At 40.9% G+C, this 27,193-nt stretch overlaps 1 long non-coding RNA gene across 1 annotated transcript; it reads right to left on the reverse strand.

Annotated features, from left to right (window-relative positions):
- Nucleotides 1-13,714: 13,714 nt before the first annotated feature.
- LOC114554609 (uncharacterized) lies at nucleotides 13,715-18,629 on the reverse strand. Its single transcript, XR_003692442.1, has 3 exons — nucleotides 18,459-18,629; nucleotides 17,361-17,390; nucleotides 13,715-13,761 (listed from the first exon to the last, which is right to left on the reverse strand). It is a non-coding gene; the product is annotated as an uncharacterized LOC114554609 (long non-coding RNA).
- Nucleotides 18,630-27,193: the final 8,564 nt, after the last annotated feature.

The raw sequence follows: 27,193 nt of genomic DNA on the forward strand, positions 1-27,193 counted from the left end.
TTTTAATATTGCATAAGAATAATCTTTCACAAAATTCATTACTGATCAATTACTTATATTTGTGCAATTTCATTTGCACAAATGAAATTGAAAGATTTTTGTGCCAATATTTATCAACAGTGTATCATGTCCGACTATACTTGTAACTTAAAGAAACTGACGATCTGACATTCACGCCCACCTCTGCTGTGATTGGCCAGCTGTGCAGAGGTGTATCATTTGAACTTCTCTCTCATTTGTTACGCAACTTTTCATGTGAACAACCTAGTTCAGTGTAACATTATTCCTATATTTATTATTCCCCTCTCTATGACGGAAAGGCTGAAGACTTTTGTTTGATGGTGCCTTTAAATAAAAAGAATCAAACCATTAAAATTCATTAAACTGTACTGTAACTTTTATTCTCGTATTCTATACCTTATTTTTATTTTAATTGACCGGTTTAAATTTTCTTCAACGAATGTTTTAACTGCTCTTTCATGTTTTATGTAAATAACCTTGAATTGCCTTGTTGCTGAAATGTGCTATGTAAAAAAAGCTGCCGATTCCCATAATAGAAATAGAAGGTTAGTCTAGGGTTTGCACTATTGGAAACTTACTTGTATTACTTCTTTTTGTTATTTCTATTTTCATGTAAAAGATAAATAACTGCAAGTACAGCAAGAGTTCCAGCTCCATATAGGTCCATATAGGTCCATATGCTTGTGTTGTTGTCTGAAACACATCACAAAATGTTTAGTTTAGTAAGTTAATTTTAAACAAGTTAAAAAAAAGTAAAACAATGTAAATGTACACTCAGAATGTAACTACATATGTTCAGTAGATTGGTTATAGACTATTAACTCATTCTCATGAATGGGTTTGTATGATATTGTACAAAAACGTATGCAAAACAACTCGTATAATATCCTACGAAATCATGTGACACCGGGTACAGAGCTCCGTGAGTCGGTTGTTTCAGCAACCGTTGGTGGCTAGTTGAGTTTAGCTGACAAAAAGTGAGCGTCATGCAGCGAAGGCAATTAAGTTCAAACACCAAAATGGCTAGTTAAGTTTAAAAAAAGATCATGGTTTGGAATCAAATCACTCCATTTCCTGGGTGTAAATCTTTTGTTTTTCCCCGGGAAGAGAACTCTGCTCCCCTCCTTGAAAGTCCTGTGTTTTACAGCAGCAGTCATTGTGGAGCTGACAGTAATAAATACAATACATACATGAATACATACGCCCATAGGCGCGGGAAGTGGGGGTGCTGTGGGAGCTGCAGCACCCCCTGTTGGCGGCAGCACCCCTTGTTGGCAAACTGCGATCAAGCCCGTATTACCCAATGGGCATTTATCATTATGGTGATAATTATCAAATCAGAATAAAATAAAAGTTGTTTAATGTAATGATTGGGAGAAGGCCACATGCACTGTGTAGATTGGCTAAAGATAAAGGTGGGTGGGCATAGAGCAGGTTGTTTACATCGCACTGATCCAAGATCAGCTTTCTAAGAACGAGTTGAGATTGAAAGAGTGGAATTAATTTGTAACTGATCCCTGGTCAGATTGGGTTGCATCAGCGAGTGAAAGTGTGGAAAACGGAGAAAAAGCAGCTGCTATAAAAATGTCCCGCGAATAAATAGCTTTTTAAATAGAGCTGGGAATGACGAAGAGGAGGATGTCGAGGAGCTAGCCAACGTTAGCTTGGAAGAATCGCTGCCTTCTACCAGCTACACTCAGCCACAGCTAACGGTGGCTAACGTTAACTTTAGCGAAGTTGTTGTGGAAAAAGACAGAGATGAGGCCGGCGGTCATCAGCATTACAGAACAAGGTAATGGCCGCTCAGGTACCATCATCTCTGAAGAGCCTGCACTACGGGGACCGATTACAGAGACCGTCCGGGAGGAAGTTATACCCAGAGGGATATTAGCCTTTCAAAATCGGGCGGCTAAATGTCCAGCATCTCGGAGGGGGGACGAGGCTGGCGGCAGAAAGACCCGCTCTCTCGCTAACGAGGCACTGACCGACACCTTCACAACGGTGAAACGGTACCACGGGAGTGGATTCTAGATCACTGTCCACCGGAGACATTTGTTGCGTTGCCTGTAAAGTGCTCCCAACACACAGCAACACATGTGTAGTAGGGTTTAGCGAGCTGCTGAGGGAGCTGGACTTTGAGGATTTGATCTGCGACTTTGCAAAGAAAAAGACAAGAAATTAGAACTTCTAAAGGTAAGAGCTATTATGCTATCTGTAAATTGACTAGGCTAATATAATCTGTTGTGACCGTGTGACCAGATAATGTACATATTTTGTTTAGTTTATTGAAATGCCATGCATATCAGACGTATTGCATCATAATTTTGTGATGCTGCTATAGGCCTGTGTGAGACAGTTGTCAAGTGCAGTAGCCTATATGTTGGCTTTTGCAGTTTGTGAAGTAGCAGCTGACTAAGTGACTGTTATTTTACAACCTGCACTCAGCTGTGTTGTGTGATGGCATTGTTGTATCTTCAGTCAATCACGTTTCAGAATTACTATTGTGCTTTCTGCTTGGGTGATTTTTAGTGAATACTATATCGCCATAGTCTTGAGCCATACAACGCTTTGGTATGATTTAATTAATTGTAACATTGTCTTGTGATGTGTGAGTCAGATGGCAGTACTTGGTTTATTGAACTGGAAAGGCATACTTGATGCCAGTCATTCATCTTTTTTTTAATTATTTTTTATCCGATACTGACAGTGGATAGACAGGAAAGGGAGAGAGAGTGAATGACACGCAGCAAAGGGCCGCAGGTCGGATTTAAACCAGGGCCGCTGCAAAGGAATCTTTTGACCAGTAGTGATTGGCATATGATTTAGTGGCCATTTAGTTTGCACCGTATGTAGCCTACTTCATGGAGAGGGGGGGGGGCAGAGGTAGAGTCGTTCTGCGCACCCCCCCCTCTTTTATATATGCAAACATGCAGAGCAGCAATAAGACAAAACAACAACAATCATGATGGAGAAGAACAACCCGATCAATAAACTGTGCAGAGAAGGGTTACTTGTGTTGTTGACACTAACAATTAGGTTAGTCTCTACTGCTGATGATTCAGCTAATTACTAGTGACTGGCCCTGTCTGACTGTCTGAATAAAAGATAATACAAAATTAATCTAGGCTACAAAGTTCGTCATTCTTACCGTTTTCATCACAAAGTCTTTTCCCGGTCAAACACAGAAGACACAAACACAGCAGATCCAGAAGAAGCTCCATAGTTGTTGTTTAATCAGGTTATAGGAACAAAGATGGAGTTGCTCTGACTAATAACTGCACACAGTTTTAGTACAGATGTAATCACTCCTCAGCTCAGCTCAGCTCCTTTCTGCCCATAGACTCTTATATAACAGTCTGTGTGTCTGCTCCAGCAGCATCTGGAAGAGTTCTCTGTGACGTGTTCCTGGAGTTACAGAAGTCTTATCATTGGTCCTGTGTCTTGTTGTGTTTATGTGTTCTTCATGTCTTTGTCTCTGCATCATTTTAATAGGTTATTAAGGACAAAGATTTAATTGCAGAAGATGAATTTAGTTCAGTATGTATAGGTCTCCGTGTCCCTTTGAGATCTGTGTCCCCCTACCTGAACCAAGCCTATATATCATTTTTTATCCAAAGGTAAGATTAAGAAGACGTAAATAGCATGTTCAAAGTGTTGTCTAAGTGTTTCAGTTTTGAGGGGGGTTGTAAAGTGTTAGGATAATTTACCAAATAATGACAGAATCTCTGGAATCTACTTCAAAAGCTTGTTTTACTTGCACATCAAATGTTTTACTTGTTTTACTGCACAAGCAGAGTCAGTTCACAGCACTCAGTGTAAGCACCGAAACATGACTGACTAGTGATCTCAACAGAGGCTCTTTTAAGGAGCAGGGAGTCAAGTTAGTTATACATTTCACATAATCAGTAACTTTCTTCTTCATCTCTGGTCAAGCTCGACATTTCCTCCCCATTATGCACCCTCATCGGTGCATTCTGTGCTCCTTGCAAGATGACTCAGCTTCATGATTAACACAGGAAAGACTAGACTGGGTAAACCCAGACCCATCTGGCTGCAATTTGATTTCACCCTGCAGCTCAGGCTGGAAAACTGTACATTTTTCAATCCTGCTTCCGTTACAAATCTGCGGGGACCAATCAAACTAGCGCGCTATTGGCGGGTTTAACACAATGACGATAGAGAAGCGACGGCAGGCTGCTTTTTGTTTACATTCCACATGGCGGCCACCGAAGCGCAGCAACCCGTACGTCACCCAGATCGTTGGTCTGATTGGTTGAAGGACTATCCAATTACTTACACAGTCATTTGAACTATGCCCGTTGATCACGCCTCTTGTGTAGAGAAAATACAGAGCAGACTCCCCAGACTAATGTTCAATCTTAAAAGATTGAGCTTGGTCTGGTGATAGCAAGACTAATGAAAGACAGAAATACTAAAACAGCAGTTATGAAGCAGTTTTCTAGTAAGCATAACCTTCCTATCATGAAGTTACATCATGGTATTCCTTTTATGCTTAAGTTTCAGCAAAGAATGATGTCAATATTAAAAGGTACTCTAAGCAATGTCACTTGTTTTTTAGACTACAAGATTTTTTGTCACATACAGCAAACATCTCCTCACTATGAACACACTGTAAAAAAAAAAATGCGGTCTCTGTAGACAGCCCAGGGTCCACGCCAACAAAAACAAAGTTTCACAAAAGCAGAATTAATAAATCCAGGATAACCGATAAAGTGATGATGTGGTCCTGATGGCATCATCGGCCTGTAACCTACAGCACTAACTGGATTGGTTCGCAGCCGAGTGTGAAGCGGTTGGGATGAGGATCAGCACCTCTAAATCTGAGGCCATGGTTCTCAGCAGGAAACCGATGGAGTGCCTACTCCAGGTAGGGAATGAGTCCTTACCCCAAGTGAAGGAGTTCAAATACCTTGGTTCTTGTTCACAAGTGAGGGGACAATGGAGCAGGAGATTGGTCAGAGAATCGGCGCAGTGGGTGCGGTATTACATTCAATTTATCGCACCGTTGTGACTAAGAGAGAGCTGAGCCAGAAGGCAAAGCTCTCGATCTACCGGTCAGTTTTCGTTCCTACCCTCACCTATGGTCATGAAGGCTGGGTCATGACCGAAAGAACGAGATCCAGGATACAAGCAGCCAAAATGGGTTTCCTCAGGAGGGTGGCTGGAGTCTCCCTTAGAGATAGGGTGAGAAGCTCAGTCATCCGTGAGGAGCTCGGAGTAGAGCCGCTGCTCCTTCGCGTCGAAAGGAGCCAGTTGAGGTGGTTCGGGCATCTGGTAAGGATGCCCCCTGGGCGCCTCCCTAGGGAGGTGTTCCAGGCACGTCCAGCTGGGAGGAGGCCTCGGGGAAGACCCAGGACTAGGTGGAGGGATTATATCTCCAACCTGGCCTGGGAACGCCTCGGGGTCCCCTAGTCAGAGCTGGTTAATGTGGCTCGGGAAAGGGAAGTTTGGGGTCCTATGCTGGAGCTGCTGCCCCCCCTGATAAGCGGACGAAGATCGATGGATGGATAACAGAAGTGAAAATAAAACACCTACAAATGTGCCAAACAGTTTGCTGTCAAGAAAAAAAAGTTTAACGGAAAAATTTGTGTTTTGCTGAGCCAGTTTAAAAGGTGGAACACAATGCAGATTAAAGTTGGTTTTAGGACAGCAGAGAGGATTGTTGAAAATGGAAGCTAAAATAAACTCCTCAGTTCTGAAGACAGCTTGTACATAACAGAGTTGAAGTAACAGCCAGGGGCGGTTCTACATTGAATGACGCCCCGGGCGAGACCCCCTCCGAGCCCCCCCCGTCCCCAATATAGAGACACAAGACACAATATAGAATAATCGAAATAGCACAAATCCTTCATCACACAAATGTGAAAACACACTAAAGAGAATGTAATTATTACACTATAGCACTAACAACAGAAAACCCAAACTAAAACTAAAACCTGACCTTTCTGTCCTTCCTTGATGCAAAATCAATAATGATGTCATTGTATGAAATCTGCTCCCCTATTGAGTGATTGATATTGATGACGGCAAGGTCAGTGATCCGTTCCTGGGACATGGTGACCTCAGGTATGACTTGATCAACTTTAGTTTGGAAAAGCTCCTCTCTGCTTGAGCCACAGTGACTGACAGGGACGGACTGGGACCAAAAATCAGTCCTGGCATTTTGGCCCAGACCGGCCCACCATATAAGATGATTGATTGATTGATTGATATCTCATATGTAACACCCCAACCCCCATATAATGCCTAAACTGCAATAACTGACTTTAGACGGGAATGATGAGGTGTTTGGGTTTGTTTCCTTAAGGTAGCTACCATGAAGGTTTACCTATTTTGGGTTAGTATATACGCCTGTTACCCAGGCAGCTTATTGTACTATATTAAAATAACTGACCCCAGACAACTCTTACAAACAAACAAAAACTGTATTATGTATTACCGGACGACAACTTAAAAAGTACAAATAATAGTCAGTTATATTAAATAATAAACACAAAAATATATCTAACACAAATCACACCGTTACAGCAGTGTCAAAGTCTGGCTAACTTACTCAAATCCGGTACGGTGGTACCACACTCGCGCACACACGTACACACACACAGAGGGAGAGAAAAACAACACGTGGCAGGCCTGATAGTAGCTCGCTTGAGTGGCGTCCGTCAGAACGTTATCTTCGGTGAAACAAGCACACAGAAATCCAACTTACAGTCAGCGACCAGTCCAAGAAACACAGTTCCAAAACGAGAATGAAAAAACATCCACCAGCGGCAGCAGAGTCGTCCTCAGCAGAAACACGCAGTCGTCCTCTGAATCAGCACTCCCCGCCGTTAGCTCCAGCGTTAGCCATGAACACTCGCACAAAGTTGCTTCACAAACGGCTGCCAAACAAGTGTAGTGCCATAGTGTCCACCTTTCCGTCATTGCCACTCTTGTGTCTCTTAGTGTCTCTCAATGGTTCTCAAGGTCTCTCCGTCTTTTCTTCTTACTCCTCTCAACTTTTTCCGTTCTCTCTCAGTCAGCTACTTCCTCTCGTCTCCGCTTTTTCCGTGTTCCTCTTCCCAAAAAAAACAAAAAACAAAACCCCTCCCTCACACATTCACTACCTCACTTTCAACCATTCACCACACACGACACTGAATGACAACTAAACTGACTAATCAATAAAACACTTCAAAATAAAGGCACAATGCGTACAAATATTATTCAGTTTACACCACTGTTAAGCTTCAAAACCATTTAGAACGTGTATATTAACTTCTAATTTTTAAAGTCTTACTAAGTAATGTATAAATCAAAACGAAGTATTTAAGCTCTCCGTTAACACCTTTTTATTTCTCTTTTAAAACTAAAATACTTTCAGTTAAATTGCATTAATAACATTTTTGTTTCTTAAACATAATTTATACATAAAGTAACCGGTTTAAATCCCTCAGATTTACGCCAGGGCTACACCCTCCCCCTTCTAAAAGATTTGATGTCCTCATCAAATTACATTTTAGATAACTTGAATCTGTTTATACAGACTATCAGGGTTTAAACTATGACAATCAGGACATAAGGCCATAGCATGACAGCAGACTTTTTGGCATGGATGACATCTGGAATCTCTGTAAGTGCCGCTTCCCACAAGCACACCATGGCTTAGTACAGTCAAAGGTTGGTCAGAGGGTTTTCCAAGCTCATCATAACTCAGGCGAACCACTGGTTTCTTCAATCTCTTTGAACGTTCATCTATAGGGTAATTTCCTTCATACTCAGTTACATCTGCTCCCTCTCCTAACTCTTTGTCTCCTTCGGGATCATCTCCTGGGAATGCTTCCACTGAATGCTACGGCTAGTACTGGTGTACTGAGGGGAAGCATTGTTTTAACGATTTCTGCAGAAGTGTTAGAAGGTGTCTGACTCTGGAGACGCAGCAGGGCTAGGGTGCTCACACCCCCTTTTTCCCCTGCTGCGGTATCTGTACCGTGGGCGTTGCCCTTGTGGGCAGGGTCTCCCCAGGATGTCAGGGGAGGGGTTTGTGAGGCGCTACACTGAAAAAAGAAAATAGTTGAACCAACTTAATTGAATTGTTTCAATTGGTAACACCTAAATGAATTAAGTTCTTTAAAATTAAGTTAATAAGTTAGCTAAACACAATCGATTTCAGTCACATGTACTTAACAATTCAATTGTTCTCAAATCAACACTTTGCATTAATCCGACTTAATATTAAGCAAAGTCAATTTAAAGTTTTCAGTTTTTCCAACTTGATAATTTGCATAACCCTAAAGTAAAATATTGCCCTTTTCTAACCTAATACTATGGTTTAGTGTAAATTACTTTTTGTAGTAACCTTAAAACGAAATTAGTTTGTTCAATATAACTAAAATTACAATCTTAAGTTGGCTGAAAATATTAAAAAAGAAAACTCAAAATCTGATGTTTTTTATACTTTACTGTATAAATGTAATAACAAACAGCTTTTGGGCCAACTCATTACACATTTGTCCTTTTAAAAACACATATGCACAAAGGACCACAAAGTTATTTTGTCAAAGTGCAAAATAGTGCAACAAAGTATTAACACAAATATGCCTAACAACCTCAACACATACAGTGCTATCACTAAGTGCCAAGAGAATACAGAAACTTCTTTAACCAGCTATACTACTAAAATCACACTGTTTGTTGTATAATTGAACACATCAAAACTGAAATGCAACATTTCCCTACAAATGGAAGGATATATGTCTGGGAAAGAAAAAAAAAAAAAAAAAAAACTTCTGTCAAAAAAAAAAAATTACTTCTGCCAGGAGACGAGGAGAAGAGAGAAAGAGAGGGGCGGAGAAGAGAGGGGCGGAGAAGATGAGACGAGGAGAAGAGAGGAGAGGGGAGGAGGAGACGAGGAGGAGGAGACAAGGAGAAGAGATATGAGAGAGAGAGAGAGAGAGAGAGAGAGAGAGAGAGAGAGAGGGGACGAGGAGAAGAGAGAAGGATAAGAGAGGTGAAGAGGAGAAGGGAGATGTGTGAGAGAGAGGAGAGAGGAGGAGGAGACAAGGAGAAGAGAGAAGAGATATGTGTGTGAGAGAGAGAGAGAGAGAGAGAGAGAGAGGGGAGGAGGGGACGAGGAGAAGAGAGGGGAAGAGGAGAAGGAGACGGGGGGAGATATGTGAGAGAGAGAGAGAGAGAGGGGCGGAGAAGAGATGGGAGAAGATGAGACGAGGAGAAGAGAGAAGGAGAGGGGAGGAGGAGATATGTGAGAGAGAGAGAGGATGAGGAGGAGGAGGAGGAGGAGGAGAAGAAACCCGTTAAAATATTAAAACATACGCACAAAATGCACAAGTAACTGTTTAGTAGGACCACAAAGTTATTTTGTGCAAAAGTGCAAAATAGTGCAACAAAGTATTAACACAAATATGCCTAACAATCTCAACACATACAGTGCTATCACTAAGTGCCAAGAGAATACAGAAACTTCTTTAACCAGCTATAGGCAATGAATATTATACATTTGAACAGTGTAGCTGATAAATAGCGATGAAAAAATATGAATACTACTTTTAGAATTTTAAAATCACACTGTAAAAACAGTTTGTTGTATAATTGAACATATCAAAACTGAAATGCAACATTTCCCTACAAATGGTAGGATATATGTCTGGGAAAGAAAAAAAAAAACTTCTGCCGTAAAAAAAATAGACGAGAAGGAGACGAGGAGATGAGAGAAGGAAAAGAGGACTAGAAACCAGTTACAAAATCTGTATAAAAGCATTTCAAATTGTAGTTTGAAGAATATTTGTTGAGTCTCTTGGAGCATAAAAAAGGCCCAACATCTGAAAGAGACTACATTTTTTACATGCTATATGTCCAAACACTATTGTTCTTTCACATTACGGCACAAGGCCATTTGTAGGTCCAGGGGCGGAATACACCATTGTGTGTCGTTACTGCGAGCTTTGAAGTTTGCTATACAGATTATGGACTTTGGGGGACATCTTGTGCTGATCAAGCTGCATGAAGATTTTTTGGAGCACTTCAAAAGTGAAGCGAAAGGGTTTTGGATAAGCTAGGTTGAGTGCGTAAATCAATCCTAGAAGAAGGGCACAAGCTGAGGCAACCGAAGTCAGTTCATGCAACACTTCCACGCCCTCAATGACGATGCCAATATCTTCAGGTGGCTCCTGCAGCCCTTCCCCCTCCTTCCGAATCACAAACACTGCCATGGTGAGCTGCTCCAGGTCTCTCTGAGCATCATCTGCTCCAGAGTCCTACAGAGGGGTACAGGACACAAACATAAATCATCATTGGCCTCACTTCTTACTGTGATGAACTTATTGTGTGTTGTACCAATATGTGTTATGTGCTGGGCTATTTCTTTGCGTGTTCTCACACACCACAAACAGCAGATGTCATCAATCTGACCATCTAACTATAAGCAAGAAAAATAAGATTTCCCAAAATGTCAAACTATTCCTTTGAACTTGTAAAATCAACTAAACCAGGCAAACCCTTCTTACTAAAAAAAATTTGATCCAATATGTTGTGTATGGTTGCTGGGAATTACATTATGTCCAATATGACCACGATAATAAATACAACATGTCAGCAATCCAACCATGGTTCAGGTGTTGACATGGTTGTTCTGGAAAAAATCTTTTACAGTACACTAAATCTAGGAGAAGACAAGAGATGGAGAGGGGGGGAGAAGAAGAAGAAGGAAAAGAGGACAAGGAGAGAGGAGAAGAAGAGGGGAGGTGGAGGAGAACAGGAGACAATGAGAAGAGAGAAAGCAAAGAGAGGAGAAGAAGAGGAGACAAGGAGGAGAGGGGAGGAGAAATATGTAGGGCTGCAACAACGAATCAATAAAATTCGATTACTAAAAAAGTTGGCAACGAATTTCATTATCGATTCGTTGTGTCACGCAACTATTACGCCACTCAGTCGCGGAGATAAAAAAAAAATTTAGTTGAGCGCGGAGCGGCGCAGAGCGGAGCGGCGCAGAGCGGAGCGGCGCAGAGCGAAAGAAAAGAAAAAAGAGCAGAGCGGGGGTAGAGGAAATACGGAGAGAGACCGGAGAGACCCGTAACGTTGTTCTGAAACACTCGGCGGAGGAGAGAAATCAGTACGACCCGAGTCATCCGAGGTGTGGGAGCATTTCACACTAAATCAATCAGAAACGTGTTAATTACAAGATAAACAAAAGCGACACGGCATGGCACGGGCGCACCACGGTGATGAGTCAGCACCTAAAACGTAAACATGTTGGAGTCCTTGATGAGGAGGACGGGAGTTCAACAGCAGGGTAAAGTCACTACACTATCCTACTTCTGTTCCTGTCTGAAGGGAGGAACGTACCGTCCCTCCAGTAGCTCTTCTGGTGCTGCTGTTTACTCGTTATCCAGCTGACTAGCATGACAAGCTAGCGTTAGCTCGGTAATAACAGTAATAAAGCAGGGGTGGTATAGTTTGCAAGACTAAAGACACGGTTTTATTCACTCGCCTTTTTTGGCCCATTTATTTTTCAATCTGTTGTCATGTATATATTATGTGCTTTGTCCCATATCAGTTATTGTTGACAAATATATTAGTGTGTGGTGTATAAATGAACTTAACTTGCACTTACTACAATGATGGTAATAATTTAATGAATAAGTGTGTGTGTTTGTGTGTGTGTGTCTGTGTGTGTGTCTTGTCTGTATCTGCTATTTGGGTTACTTACTTTTACACAACTATTAACTAAAACAACAAGTATGTATGTATTGAGTTGATGTAAATTAATGCTTTGTTTTTTTATCCGATTCATCGATTAATCGAAAAAATAATCGACAGATTAATCGATTATTAAAATAATCGTTAGTTGCAGCCCTAGAAATATGGCCATGATAATAAAATACATGTCCGCAACCCAACTATTTGTGTCCCTTTGACAAGATGTGCTGACATACAAACTTACAAGATATTCCTTGATCAGGTCATGTGCATCTTCTCCCAGGAAGACAGCGAGGGCTTTCAGCACACATTCCCTCCGAAGATTAATGTCCACAGTCTAGAACAACAAACGTATTTTCATTTTATTGTTCTAATTTTCATAAGACAGACATCCTTACTCTTATCTTACACTTACTTTATTTAAAAACAGTCATTTACAAGCCCAGATATTCACTATAGAAAGAAAAAGGGATGCGCTCAGTGGTGTAGTTTGAGTCGCTAAAAATATTTATCCATCTGAAAGCTATGATCAGCATTGCCCTGCCCATATTAATGTATTTATGAAGGATACAGATATATTGTGACAGCCCTCAGTTATGAAGGGTCTTGTTTGATGGTACAGATTTACCTGGTCCAATGTGTCCATGATGTTCGCAGTCTTTTGGCGTGTTGCTCCTCCTTTGGCACGGATGACTTTGATCAGCTGACTTGAGTGCATGTCTAACTGGGCCATGAACTTGTCTTCAAGAGGAACAGCCATGAGCCTCTGGAATTCTGTATTAACCTAAAAAAATCCTGTATAAACACGCAAGTAACCCTTGAAGCATACCTGCCAAAATATCAATACCCCAAAAAGTATAACATGTGGAAATTAAAAATGTAAATGCCTTTAAGTTCAGTGTTATACAATCTCAACCACATCAAGTTATGACCAATTCATGAAAGCTCACTGAAATAAATCCTGAAGCATAAAAGACTTTGATCACTTCAGTTCCATACTTGCCTCCTTCTGTGTGAAGAGTGCAGGCCATCTGTCCTTGAAATCCTGAATGCTTGGTTCTTGGTTTACCACCTCATGTTGTCTGTAGGCAAACGTGTTAGCCATTTTGTCTGCGATGACCCTTTCGTTGTTCCTTATCCCGATCTCTGTCAGAAGTTCTAATCTCACTTTTTCCAGGCTGTCCAAAGTCTCACCAATAGGAAAGGATGGATAAAAGTTGGCTTCAGACCGTTTTGGCTTCTTCACTTTTTTAGCAGGCAAAGCATCTGCAGTAGCTTTAGATTTCAGGGAGTTTACACACAGCTCTGGACACCCCTGTAATTTGAGCTGAGTCCTGTAGTTTCCCATTTTGTACTTCAGTCGCTGTTTCCAACCGTAGCTGCCATTGAATGATCCAGGTTCTTTTAAACACGGGTGCTTTTTGATTAGGGCCTCTGCAGCTGCGCAGAAATGTGCTTCCTCTGGGTAGGCCTTGTAACGGTAAATTTCTTCTGCTACTCTTTTCAGGATATCAGACAGCATTCAGGAGCTGACAGTCAACATTTTCTGGCTCACACGGTACTCAGTATTCCCCTTCTCTAGCTGTAACTCCGTGTCATAGGAAAATTGGGGAATTGCAAAATCCGGCTGGCCACTGTTGTGTTCGCGATGACACAGACTCAGGGATGAGAGGATAATTGTGTCATTTGATGCCAACGAAGCACTGTCATCAGACTCAAATGAAAGAGAGAGAGATGAAGTGGACTGAGTGTCACTGATCAAAGGTGGATTTGTTTGCTGGTGGATCACCTTGATTGTCCCCAAATCCTGAAGTTCAGTGGTAGAACTCAGATTGAAGAAGTCGTTGCCAAAATCTCGGTCCATGTATTGCAGTCTGAGGTTACCCTTTAACCCAAAGGTAGTCTTTATCGTGCTGAGAAGGTCATCTAGTGACCCTGGGATGCCATTTGGAAGAGTCAGTTTTTCAATGTTGTTCTCCCTAAAATCATCTTCAGTCTTGCAGGTGTTGAACCAGCCATGGTGGTCTGAAAAGAGAGCACAAGTTAGTAAGGATCAACATGTGAAGCAAATCCCTCTGGGGTACCACTGACTTATTTCCGATTAGGAGAATTTACTGTCAAACTAGAGGAGAAGAGAGAAGGCAAAGAGGAAGAAAGGGGAGGAGAAGAAGAAGGAGACAAGGAGAATAGAGAAGGCAAAAAGAGGAGATGGGAGGAGAAGGAGGTGAGGTGGAGAAGAGGGGGGGGGACAACAAGGAGGAGAAGAGACGAGAAGAGAGAAGGCAAAGAGGGGAGAAGAAGAGGAGAAGAAAGAAGGAAAAGAGAATGAGAGGGGAGGAGGAGAAGAGGAGACGAGAGAGAGGGAGGAGAAGAAGAGAGGTGGAGGAGAAGAGAGGAGACAATGAGGAGGAGCAGAGAGAAGGCAAAGAGAAAGAGCAGAGGATAAGCATTCACTGACTGGAATCCAGAAACTTACATTAACAAAAAAAAAAAAAAAATGATATATGCCTACATAACATAATGCCTACCCCAGAGCTGCAACTATTTGGTATTAACCGATTAGCTGCCAATGACATCACACCAATTTGGCTTATAGTATAAAATAAATGTTTTGAGAACACAATAGTATTGTATGAGTCTGGCTTTTGTTTTCCCACTTAAAATAACTTATCACATTCAGAGGCCTCACCCTTTAAACATGGACATATCTTTTCAAAGTGACAAGACGCAGCCCTCTAATTTTGTAGTCTGCCAGTGGGTAGGTATCATGTAGTTCTTGTGGCTCAACAAGTTCCACTTCCTTGCTTGGTGATGTTTTGAGATCATAAGCTCTGTAGTGATCCATATACCATCCACTAAGCTTTTTCACAATGAAGATTAGTTTGTCCTGCAGTATCACCATTTGGATGATTTCGCCAAACTCTGGCAGTCCTCCCAGTGAGCCATGGATCAAGATCATCCCACACTTGTAGTGTAGTCCATTATATGCTACACTTTTAGCCAAGCACACATTGTCCATATCTGGAGACTTCTGTCTCAGTGCATCTGAGATGTCCTTGTTAAGAACATCAATGTGAACAGTGGAAACATGGGTTACTTCCAGTGGGGGTTTGGTAAAGCTACTTGCATGCAAATGATGCGCAATCTGATACTGATGTCTTTGTGAAAGGGAAAGAAGAACATTTTTGAAGCATCTGATATTCCTCGCAACTCTTTTAAAAAGCTATGCTTTGCTTCAAAACGATAGTCCATAGGGCAACTAGTGGCCCAAACTTACGGATCAAGTATGGATAATGTTCCAAGAAATGGTGCTTTGGTTTAAGATCACAGTCTGGGAAAACCTCTTGAAACCTAATTCTGTGCTCAGAGATTTTAAAACCAAGATATGCAATGGAGTCCTCTGTATGAACAGGACAGACAACGAGATCAACAATGTCCTTCAGGTCTGTTAAGATCTGCCAAGCAGGCTCCTCACATGGAACACTTTGCCCAATGAACAAAGGCAAAAATCTGATTAGACTCCAGTTCTCATGTGCATTTCCCCAACAGTTTTTTTTTTTGATGCAAAACTGAGAGCCACAGGATGAGGTCGATTTGTTTTGTCAGCCCACTTAAAGTTGAAAGATGATATGGCTTCATTCAATGTACATAATGTGAAATACTTTTTTTTGATTAACAAACTGAGGCAAAGTGCAAGTTCAAAAGGAACAATTCCTTCAAAAGATCATGTACAATGTCTGGTGGAAACCCAGTGGTAACATCAAAATATGAGAGGTGCTCTGACAAAATACACTTTGATTTCACACCATAATAACTGGGCAATTTGTTTTCCTCAAGGATTCGTAAATGATCTGCATGAATGTCTTTTGTTCTTAAAGTAAAGACTTTACTTCTGACTTCTTCAGTCTGGAACTCTGATCTTGTTGCTGTGCAAAATCTACATATGTATGTCCCTGAGAAATTTTCAACAAATCCAGCAATACTGTGTGCACCAAGGTTGTCAGCGACCACACACTGCACTGTGCCTTTTACTGTTCTGCCCAACTTTGTCAGAAATATCCCACTGTTCCAAAATTACAAGATCATTAATTAAAGGTTTTAACACTTTGTGATACCCATAGCACTTCAGATCATTACTTTTGATTAAAGCAGCCAAATAGATGGAGGATAAAGCAGAATTACAGCCTGGTAGCAAATTACCCAGAATCCAGTACAAACCACAAATTTTATGCTTCCTTCTGGATGTACCAAGGGGATTACATATTTCAAATTCATCAATGTATAATATCAATGAAATGCTTTCCTGCTTAGACAACAGTCCATTTTCATTGAAGAATGCACCATCAAAGATAGTTTTGTATAAGTCCACGCAAGTTTTCTGAGGCTGATTATCTACAGTATTCAAATTAACAGCCTGATCCAAGATTGTCTGGCAGTCAAGAATATGCTGCAAAGACTTTAAAATTGAAATATATTGGAATGACTTATGATTCTTTTGGTCAAGTATATATTCCACTGGTTCCACTACATTAAAGTGGCTCTTATAGTAAGCTTTTCGCCTCCAAGCGCTGGAAAGTGGACCTTTATCTCCAATTGCTTTTTTACAGGGTTTGCCTCACAGAGTACACTGGCTAGCTTTTCAACAACTGACTGGTCAAATTGGCATCCATTGTCTTGTAATACTTGTCGAATAGTCTTTTGGGTAATCGGCAGAGAAAGAGAACCAATCAAATAGTTTAACTCCTGCAAAAGCTCATCTACAGCTGCATGAGACACAAGGAAGATGTGTTCCAACTTAAGGACCACTGAAGCAATTTTAAGTTCAATATCCTTCTCCAAGTTATCATAATCCCCATTGTCAAAAGCAGAATTTAAATTTACATTACTCTCTATAATTTCCCCATCTGAAATATCACTGGCAACACTGGCACAAGATTCTTCAACAGAACTTATCCCAGGCTTGAAGGTGTTCACTGTACCAGAGTGTTTTCTGTATTTATGACTTTTGAAGTTCTCATAGACATTGGTTTTATATTCACAGTTTTGGAACACACATGTTACAGTCTCCTTATTTTTAAGATGCTGATAGATATGTTGAAAATATTCCCTTTCTGTGGAGAGTTGATTATGGCCACAAATAGAGCATGTGAATGTGGACACAGCTTTGGTGACTGCTTGTTGGGCAGGGTGATTTCTTGATAGATGACTCAGTAGAGCATTCCAAGTCTTGAACCTACATGCACAATTTAAATAAGTGCATGGATATGAGTGGCCCCGTCCGTAATGCCTATGAATCAGTTTGTAGTGCTTGAGCAGTTCAGATCTTTTTGTTAATGCCGTCCCACAGTCCTTGCATCTCCACATGAAGCACAACACTGGAGAAACACAGAGATGCGCTTTACTGAGCGTATATATAAATAATTTTGGAAAAACGCAGAGTAGGGTTGGGCAATATTACAATATATCAGACTAGATGTCATCTCAGCTTTTGGATATCATGATTAAGATTGTGATGTGATGTTTTGCCACATCACCCAACGCAAAGCGAATCACTTAAACACAAAATCCATTCATCAAATGTAATCAGCCCTCTTTAATTAGATTTTAAGAGATTTACAACTTACCTTTGGTAGTCCAAATGAGTTGTATCCTGGCTTGAAGTAACCACCGCCAGTCATGAAAAAAAAAAGAAAAACTAGGAATTAATTAATATTAAAGAAAAGGACATTTTCATTCCAGTGTTTATTTTTATTTGTGTACGAGTTTAATACGCGAGCAGCACGCGTCAATTTACACAGAGCACCTCGAGCGGGTGAAAGCCAGGCACAGAAACCGCTAAGAGAATCCGGTGGATTTTCAAAATAAAATACCCCGAGCAAACTGCTGGTCGTTGTTTAGAAGAACATACTAACGTGAAAATGGCCAAATCTGAGCAAGTAAACGTAAAAGTTTGGCGGGCTAAACCCTCGCTTCTGAAACGCTCCCAGTAGAGTCTTAAGTTGCATACAGGACGGACTAAATGGCGGGCGCTGACGCGAGACGTGTGCAGTGGGGTTTTGCACCTGTAACGGATTTAGGACAGAGAAGACAGCAGACAACTCTTCACACAGTAAACATTTAACACCACTGCCTCGATAATATCTAGCGTAAATACGAAGGCAGCCCTGCCACCGAGGCACCGCACACCATCTACTCCCTCTCCCACAGCCGATGCGTGCGTGTATCTCCTTTCCTCTTAACTTCAAGTACATTGAAAACGACGCATGTGGTAGCAAATTCACGATTCCCGGAGCTCCACAGTTTAAGCATAATTAACATTACCTTCCACATCACTCATGGCCGTGACCGCATGAAGTGAGCGCCCGACAGGCATGTGAACCAATACTGTGTATAAATGCGCGCCCAAGGGAAGTCTGAAGAGAACCGCGACCCAGCTTGTTGGGATAATGGGCTAATGCTAATAAATAACTAACACTAAGCCAACACCAATACACTACATGGATACACAACTGTAAACTAACGTTACGGTATTAATCCAACAGAGTCCCGCCCGCAAACTACTGGTGAAGCCCCATGCAGCAGAGTAGGATAGCTAGCTAGTTGCTAGCCCCACTAGCTGTCCCGGATGCTAGCGGCGGATGCTACCCGACTCTACTTTTCACAACACAGTTGGACAATTTTCTATCTTAAATATGAAATTATTGGTTTTACCTCTGACTTACCTTCAAAAACGATGGAGACAGTGGTAATTCAGTATCTAGCTATCTTCTTCCCAGTTGTCTGAGCCGAGAAAATGGCGGTTCAAGTGCAGGTAGAAAGTTCTGGAGAAGGCGGAGACGTCATGACGTCAGACGCACAGCGTCACGAAAAATCTAATTGATGCAGGTTCACTCAAATGACAATAGCAAGTTACATGTGTGCTGAGGGAACAATATGTAATTCCAAGTTGAAATACTCCACAAATGTAGATTGCCTCCACTAAAGCAAAAATCTGAATGAAACTCACTCAGAACTTTACACTACTTCAACTACTGCTGAGATACACTTTTTAGAGTATAGGCGTCGTGGTTTCGGGGAGCACTCTGGGCTCCTTTAAGTTACCTCCCTGGTCTAGTTCTGCTGATGATGAATCAGTGTCAGGCCCCTTTGAGGAGTCTGCGAGTTCTGCTGGATACAGACATTGTTTTGGGGGGGGACGCGTGTTGACCGAGTCATCGGGAGCTCCCTTCCCCTTTCGTGGGGGTGGAGTCCAGGCAGAGTGTGGCTTTGAGCTACACAAAGTATCCATTGCAGTGGGTGAAAGTTTTGATCCACTTTTACCGCACAAGGTTTGGAGGTTTTCTTCCTCTTTAACGAGTGGAGAAGTTATGGTTTCTTCAGGAAGTAGTATGTTGCAATCAGAAATTAGCTGGGGTGTCTCCTTGCGGAGTGGAGCACCTGTTTCCAGCAAACGGCCCGATAGAGGCTCCTGATAACTCTCAGCTATAACCAGCTCTGACACCTCCCTACTGGAGTTCACTAGGCTGCTAGCCGTAGTCTCTGAGTAGACCGAAGTGACTGGGGGCTCCGAGGGGAGCCAAGTAGGTTCATCCAGGTCGGCTGGACCGTTGGATGTGGTAGGAGGGTCAGGCTCAGGGTCAAAGGCAGCATCACGTGATTCTTGGACGTGTGAAGGTGTCAGCATACTTACCCGTTCCGATGGGTCACACCGGTCACTCTGTTGTAGTTTGAGAGTATCATGCAGCCAAGGCTCGATCAGATCATGTCTCTGGAGCCGGCAGGGGTCGTTCAGAACAGGAGAATCATAGTCACTCAGTTGAGGACGGCTCCTCCCCTTTGGCAGTGGGGATGGAGTCTGATCAAAGCGGGATGGCGAGCTTTGTGGCTCGCACCGTTTGTCCGTGGACGGAACTCTGATTCTACCTGTGTTCCTCTGATGTTGCAAGACATTCCTCCCCCTTTTGGCAGGGGCGTGGTGATCTCTCCTCCGAGGGGGAGGAGAAGAAGAAGAAGGGTCTCTCCTCTGGGAAGGTGAGGAAGAGGGTTTTCTCCGCCGAGGTAGCGGAGATGAACAAGATCGGTCTCTCCGAGGAGGAGGACGAGAAGAAGAGGATCAAGATCGGTCTCTTCTCTGGGAAGAAGACAAGTGGGTTTTTCGCCGAGGTGGCGGAGAGAAATGGGGTTTCTGACTGTGAGGAGACCAAGGAGGAAGAGAATAGAACACTGTTCTTTGCTTGGCACGCCGGAGCTGTGCCGAGAGGTTGTGGTGGCAAATTTTGTTTTAACCATTATTGATTAATGATTTTAACCATTTGCTTAAAGATTGTTTAAAACCTCCATAGAAAGCTGTTCCTTCTTCGTAGACTCTTAAAGACTAGAGAGGGATAGCTACAACCGTGAACTATAGCCCAGTAGAGTTATTTAGTTCTACTAGCCTGAACCTTCTCATTTGTTTAAGTTTTGCTTAGATAGAAGTGGAGAAGGCCGATGACTGTTTACAACAGTGAGAACTACGTAGGCTTCTACCTCCTGAGATTAACTATTGTTTAGGCTAATGAAAAGAACAGGAGCAGAGGGGAAGGTGAGGATAGTTTGACTTTTAATGATGTCCTCTTTTGAACTATGGCCATGCTAAAAGATAAAGTGAGAGGGGTGGCTAAAGAGAGGTTTTCACTATATGATGTTTGGATGTTTAGATTTTAGGTTAGAAAGACATTTTCAGTTGTGCTGCGTGTACCTTTGAAACTGTGTTTTCTCCATTTGCAAATGTAAATAAATACTCAAAGACCAAACTTTGGTTTAATTCTCTAACAGTCGTTATTCGTTTTCATTTGATCATTGATATTTCTAAACGCTGCTGCTTCATAGGAAAACTTCCATCACAATTTGGCGTTGTCGGCAGGATGGTTGAGTTAACAGAGAAAAGAGCTCCGTTGGGTCGCTGATGACTGGCTATCCCGGGATCAAAAATCACCTGCCTCATACCTCTAACCTTTAAAAGGTTTTTCAGAGAGAAGAGGGTTAGGACCACGGAGCGCTCTTGACTGTTTTCCACTCCGTCAAAAACGATATAAAATTGATTAATTACAATTGGATTGTGAATTCAAGGTTTGTTCAAAACATTCTAAACAAGCAACCCTTGCTAAACGAATTAAGTAATGAAAAATTGGCGAAATCATTCTCTTAACTAAAGAGAATAAATGAAACTAATTCTGACTTTTGGGAAGTGAGTAACTGGGTATTTTTTTTGGGTCATTAGATAGGACAAAGATAACTGAGGTTATGAATGACATCTTTTGGCAGACACGGACAACGTCGGACATATTTTTGATTGAATTCTCATACGGTGATAAGACAATTGATTGACGGACAAGACCAGTAAGAGAACTGGCAGAACAGTAGGCAAGGCCTAAAGAATTAATCTACGAAACTGATAGCACGTTTCCTGATTAAAGAGGCGGACTGCAGAGTAAAACAAAACCAAAAATAGTTAACTATTTAAGAGATTTTTGACTGCAGGGTCGCACCGGGTTTTTCATACAAGTTTCCCGAACAAAAACAAATAGTCTAAACTCTAAACGAGTTCTGGACCCTTTAAGGACAACCTGCAGGACGGTCTGGGTTGTAAAACAAGTTCTGGACCCTTTACCAACGAGTACGTGAGAAAACCATGTTTGAAGCGTTTGTCTGCATGTTACAACAGGCTGGGGGGCAACATATGGAGCGCGGACCTGAAGGGAAAAAAAAAGGCTGCTCCCACAAAGGATGTGGTCGAGCCAGAGAGAGGCCGAGGCGGGTACCGTGGGCAAATTGGTGAGCCCTACAACCGAGACCAGTGTTTGTACTGCAAGGACTTTGGACATTGGGTATGTAAATGCCCGAAGAAAAGCAAATAACACCTCCGACAAAGAACAACACTTGTCCCTCTGTTTGACTGAGTCCAACAGCTGATGAAGAAGGTAGTGCTGACACACACACACACACTCGCTTCATGCAATGAAGAAATGCTTTGCACTGATACACTGTTTTTGTTCTTGCTATTAGGGACAATTGATAGGTTAGAAAGTTCTGAAAAATAATCTATTCAGTTAAACCATTATAGTATGTTATCTTCTGAAACCTAGAAGAAAATGCCTACTACTGAGGGTAAAGTTAAAAGGGTTCCACTCACATAACTTGATTATCAGAGCTAAAGATTTGACACTGAAGATTATTTGGTCATTCTATTTGGTCAATTGGAGTTGCAGGTCAAACAGTAAGAGAACAATCCTCTGTTCCTCTCTCCTGTACATGGGAAAAAAAACCAATTCTTGGTGTATAAAGGTTCCACTTATTTGGTTTAGGTAGTGATTTAAGGTGCACTTTTAACATTGGTTTAACCTCAACACCTGACGGATTGAGAATTTCTCCTAATGTTCAACTGACGTAACCACGTTAATTCCAGTGTGGCTAAAATGAGCTCACTGAGGCGGCGTCTGTAATCAGCCCTGCCTCTGACTGCATGAAACCTGACAACCAATATATCACTCAAGGCTGCATCTGCTTTTTATCCCTCATGAAAAGTTTGTTGGTGCAGTGCTGTTTTCATGTAAAATGAACAGAATAGCAGCTTGTTCAGTTTAGTGTTAACAATTAGATTTTTACTTGAGCCGGTCACCTAGAATGTCTGTACACGTTCCTGATGTCACTGTAAGACTTTTGCTGCCAAAGCTATTGAAGCGTTCGTGGATATGAAACTGTCTCTGCAGTCTCCCCCAATGCTGGGACTGCCAGATCCCTAACAACAGTTCATACAGACATACACGTACATACACATGCTTGCAATGAAGACATGCTTTTTGCACGCTACAAACACTCCCCACACGATAGACAGATCAAATTAGACGCAAAAACAGCACGACAAACAGAAATAACTTTTGGAAAATATGTCCAAGTATTCAATGTGTTTGTCTGGTGTGTATACAAATTGCCAACCATGGTGTTAATTATACAAGGGAAGAAAATTGGATTTTTAGTTGATTCGGGAGCAACAATTTGGGTTTAGTGAAGTTTTGTTCTTCAAACCAGAAGCTCTCTGGTAAACTAGGGGTTTTTTTCCCTTAGAGAAATGGTTAGAAGAATGGTTATCTCAGAGAAGTTCACCATTCTTATGATTTGAGTATATTCAGATCCTTAGGATCCTGAACTAGATAAGAAAGGAAAATGTTTATTGTTTCTTTCTCCCTTCCATCTGAGTGTCCTGTAAATTTTTTTATGCAGATTGCATTTGAAAATGTCTATTTGAAATTGAAGACATTCTTTCACCCACGGGTCTTAGGAATGTTTATTCTTTTGCCCACTGACTTTAAAGTTGTGCGGTTTGATAAAAATCACTCTTTGGCTGACATATTTTTGTTGCAGCCTAAAAGTACGTATTTGTTTACAAATTTTAATGTAACACGTACCATGTCAGTCTGTTAATCTCCTGATTACGGTAACAAATTGGGACACCTGTAGTTAAGTTTAAGGAATCACAAATATTACATGCATTCCTTTTGTCACCTTTTGACCCTGATGAAGACTACGTTGAAAAGTTTTTTTTTAACAAATCAAAGGACGAGTATGAGTTTTCTTTTGTCTACTGGCATATATGCATGTCCACTGGCTGTCACCTTGACTGATAAACTATTAGTTTTTCAGAAATTCTAACTCAAAAGCTCACATTCATGTTTCTTTGTCTCCAACAGAAGAGGAGACAGACCTAGGACACCTTGTGACTATTTGTAAAAATTGACTGACTGGACTGACATTACTGATAATGTTTTTATTTGTCTCCATCGACAGGAGACTATAGAAAACCTATACGACAGCGTAGGCCTTGTATTCACAGTGTTTTACATATTCAGTGAACCTGTGACTACAATAGATGCACATTCACACGGTAAAAACGACATTTTATCTACTGATGTTTCACCACCTTTTGTCTCAGGTACAGCGTTATCTCTGGACAAAACACACAAATGTGACGTGGATTGATTGACAAATTGTTAACCTGTAGTCATCAAGCTGCGTTCGGACTACAGGCCCCAGAAACATCAGTACACGCTAAAACAGGAAGTAATCCACAGAAATTCGACCGTGTTTTTAACTCTTTATTGACGGATGGGGTTTAAAGTTCCGTGTTTAGATTCTCCAACACGTACACTTATTCTCTCAAGTAACATAAATAAGAAGAATCATTTTTATTACAAATGTTAAAGTTTAGTTTCATTCAGGACCTTCAAGCAGTAAATGCAGTGGGTCTATGCTTGAGCACCTAATGTCTCCCACAGCTAAACATAACATTCTGCAGGGAATGTTAAAGGTTTTGATTCTCTGTTGTTTCGTCTAACGTTTTTCTTTCCTCAGTGTTCCAGTAGAAAAGACAGTAAATATCGTTTTATAGTTCTGGGTGATGGTAAGCTGTACACCTTGACACACCTTTCAGGAATACATTGATTTGCTAATTAATGATGCCATAAATTACAGAAAGAATAACAGTGTGTTTATATGTACCCTGGAGAGATCCTTCTTTCTTTGACAGAGGACAGCCAGAGGAGGACACACACACACACACCACACAGATAAGGCACAAGCTAAAACCAAACATGAGTAGTAAAGTAGTACAAGTGAAATTTTGGTTTAATGAAAAATATGTGATATGTTTCCCGTAACAGGTAACGATTTGGATAAATAGATGTTCAAAGTACACGTGATTAGGTGTGCTTTAGAAGGCTAAAAACTTTAATTTGTAATGATTCTTGGAACTAGCAGATAGTAATTAGTGTTACTTTGGTTTGTAAACTGGAGATAAAAAATGACATAAACAATGTATTTTGGGTAATTCGTCTTAGTTTAATGGTGATATTGAATAAATGAAGGTTTAAATGAGATTTAATCCTAAAAGCAGTACGTTTCATGTCGTACTCTAATGAGTTTTTGAGTTGCTATATCACAAATTGTTTTAACTAAATTAGTTGATGTTGACGTTGAAAACTTTACTGTGGTGAAAATTCTCCTTAAGAAATTATTCATTGAACTTTGGTTACTGATAAACAGGATTTGCTGTAAAACCTAGAACAATGTTAAGGATTAGAATATTACACAGATTATCTATATTGCTTTTGAGTCATGAGCTTTGTCATGTCTCAAAAAGGAGGGATATAGTATAGCAATGATAAATAAGGGGTTTAATAAAGTAGCAAGGGAAATAAATAGTGTTAAATAATTTTTGTTTGAAACACTTGTTGTGACGTCACTGTAGCTCCAGTTTAAAAGACCTTGAATAACCAAAGTGATAGAATAGTTAACAACTGTACATTTAAAGAAAAAATCTGCTTAGCTGAGAACAAAATTGACAAAATTGATAGTTCAACTGTAAACAAAAGGATCATCTACCCCCTGATTGACACAGTAGTGTAAGGGGATGCAATAGTAATTGTTTTTGTTTTATTGGTTCCGATTTGCTCCAAAGAATTTTGCTCTAAAGATTTTCTTTATTTATACATAGGTAGGGAGAGGCCCATAATAAAAAACACCTATTTCTTCCACGGCAGTATAAGGGAAATGATAGGTTAGGGTAGGTTATTGCGTGAGAATTTTCTTCTGCTCTTTTGGCCATGAGAATCCAGGTGTCAAGCCTGGGGATTCCGTGGTGATAACAACTTCAGGAGGAAGGATTGGCAGATAGACGGTGAAAGAGACCATCACGATCGTTCCAGTGACACAGGGCAGTGAAAGGTTCCAGGGAGAGTCACCTGGATACACGCATCACTACAAAAGGTTCCAGGGAGAGTCACCTGGATACACGCATCACTACAAAAGGTTCCGGAGGAGAAGAGGAGGACAGGGTTTTTCTACAACCTGCAACAAGTGACGAGCAGATCTTCTGCTGAGTCACCTACGAGGGAAATCGATTCAGAGATCAGCCTGACAGACGGCATTTCTGTGCTATCTCTGAAATCAATCAGGGAAAACTGGAGTTTTTCTCACTGTTTGCAACACGTTGAGAGAGGAGGAAAACGAGAAGTTTTTCCAAGGAGGAAAAACCAGAAGCTACATATTGGTATTGTAGCCTGCTGTTTAAAATCATTTCAGAAGACAGCAGTGATACTGATCTATTCTCTGACAACCACAGCACATTCTCTGACAGTGACAGCAGAATATACTTCACAATTGTAGAGGACACACCACCTCTCTCTCTCTGAACACACACACATTCACTGCACATTCTTTTGAGGAACTGTTGACATTCCTCTGAGATGAACACACACACTTTCAGAGCAGATGGACAGAAAGGACTGGAACAGGTACCCTTCTAGAAGAACATGGGGGGTTTTCACCTGATTTATCATACTTTTCTCTCAACAAAGATAAAATGCAAAAACCATAAATGCAACAGAAAATCATAATAATCACACTACAAAGGTTTTCCACATTTGTAGTGTGATTATTATGATTTTCTATTGCATTTATGGTTTTTGCATTTTATCTTTGTTGAGAGAAAAGTATGATAAATCAGGTGTAACCATTCCTCCCAACATTTACATACACCAACACATTAGGGTGACTGGAGGAAAAGACAGGTGATGCGTTCACTACTTTCCATATCAATGAGAACATGGTGGTTATAATACAATAAGTACTAGTACAGAGCTAATATTACTGTAATGATTAACTTACGTCCACTCTTATGTTCCGATAATAGGCAAAGGGATGTTTGGCATACGAATGCTACTAAATTGGGGTTTTGTACTTTATGTGGTTCCTCATGACCACACAAACTCAACTGATAGATTATTGATAAAGAAAGTAAATTATTCCTAAACAGCAATATTGTTAATATTGAACAAAGTTAAGAATAAAGACCTAGGCCATTTTGTTGTGTGCTTTAGAACTTAGGAAAAGTTCCTTGTGGATCTTTTATTACATTGAAGTAATTTCACCTTCCACATTTTGATGACACGTATAAACACCACGTTTGACTAAGACTCTTGAAAGATTATCTAATAGATACATTTTCTACTAAGGAATGACTTGGGTTTAGTTAGGAAATGTACACGTGATGTAGGTTATGATTTCTGTTTCCAGTGAAACCACACACATAGAATAACTGAATTTTATTTGTGCTCTGACAGCACTTAATGATGTTAGAGACAAGGAGGGTTCAGTTTGATTCTGATTCTTCTCAACTTTCACTCTGTGAGAGCTTTGATAATTGCACTGAGCGTGTTTCAATTGATTTATATTAAAATAACCAAAGGGGGGAAGCATTTGATGGCATTGCATAATTTAATTATCAGCTTTATGGAAAATTTGACTTCGCCGTATGGGTAGATATGAAATTAGTAAATGTTAACACTTCACACCAGGTTATTTTAATGTTTAAATACATAACACATTCTTTACACAAATTATAAGGCAGTAGTTTGATGTGACA

This window comes from Perca flavescens, chromosome 4, assembly GCF_004354835.1.
Source record: "Perca flavescens isolate YP-PL-M2 chromosome 4, PFLA_1.0, whole genome shotgun sequence".
In the NCBI taxonomy this organism is placed as follows: domain Eukaryota; kingdom Metazoa; phylum Chordata; class Actinopteri; order Perciformes; family Percidae; genus Perca; species Perca flavescens.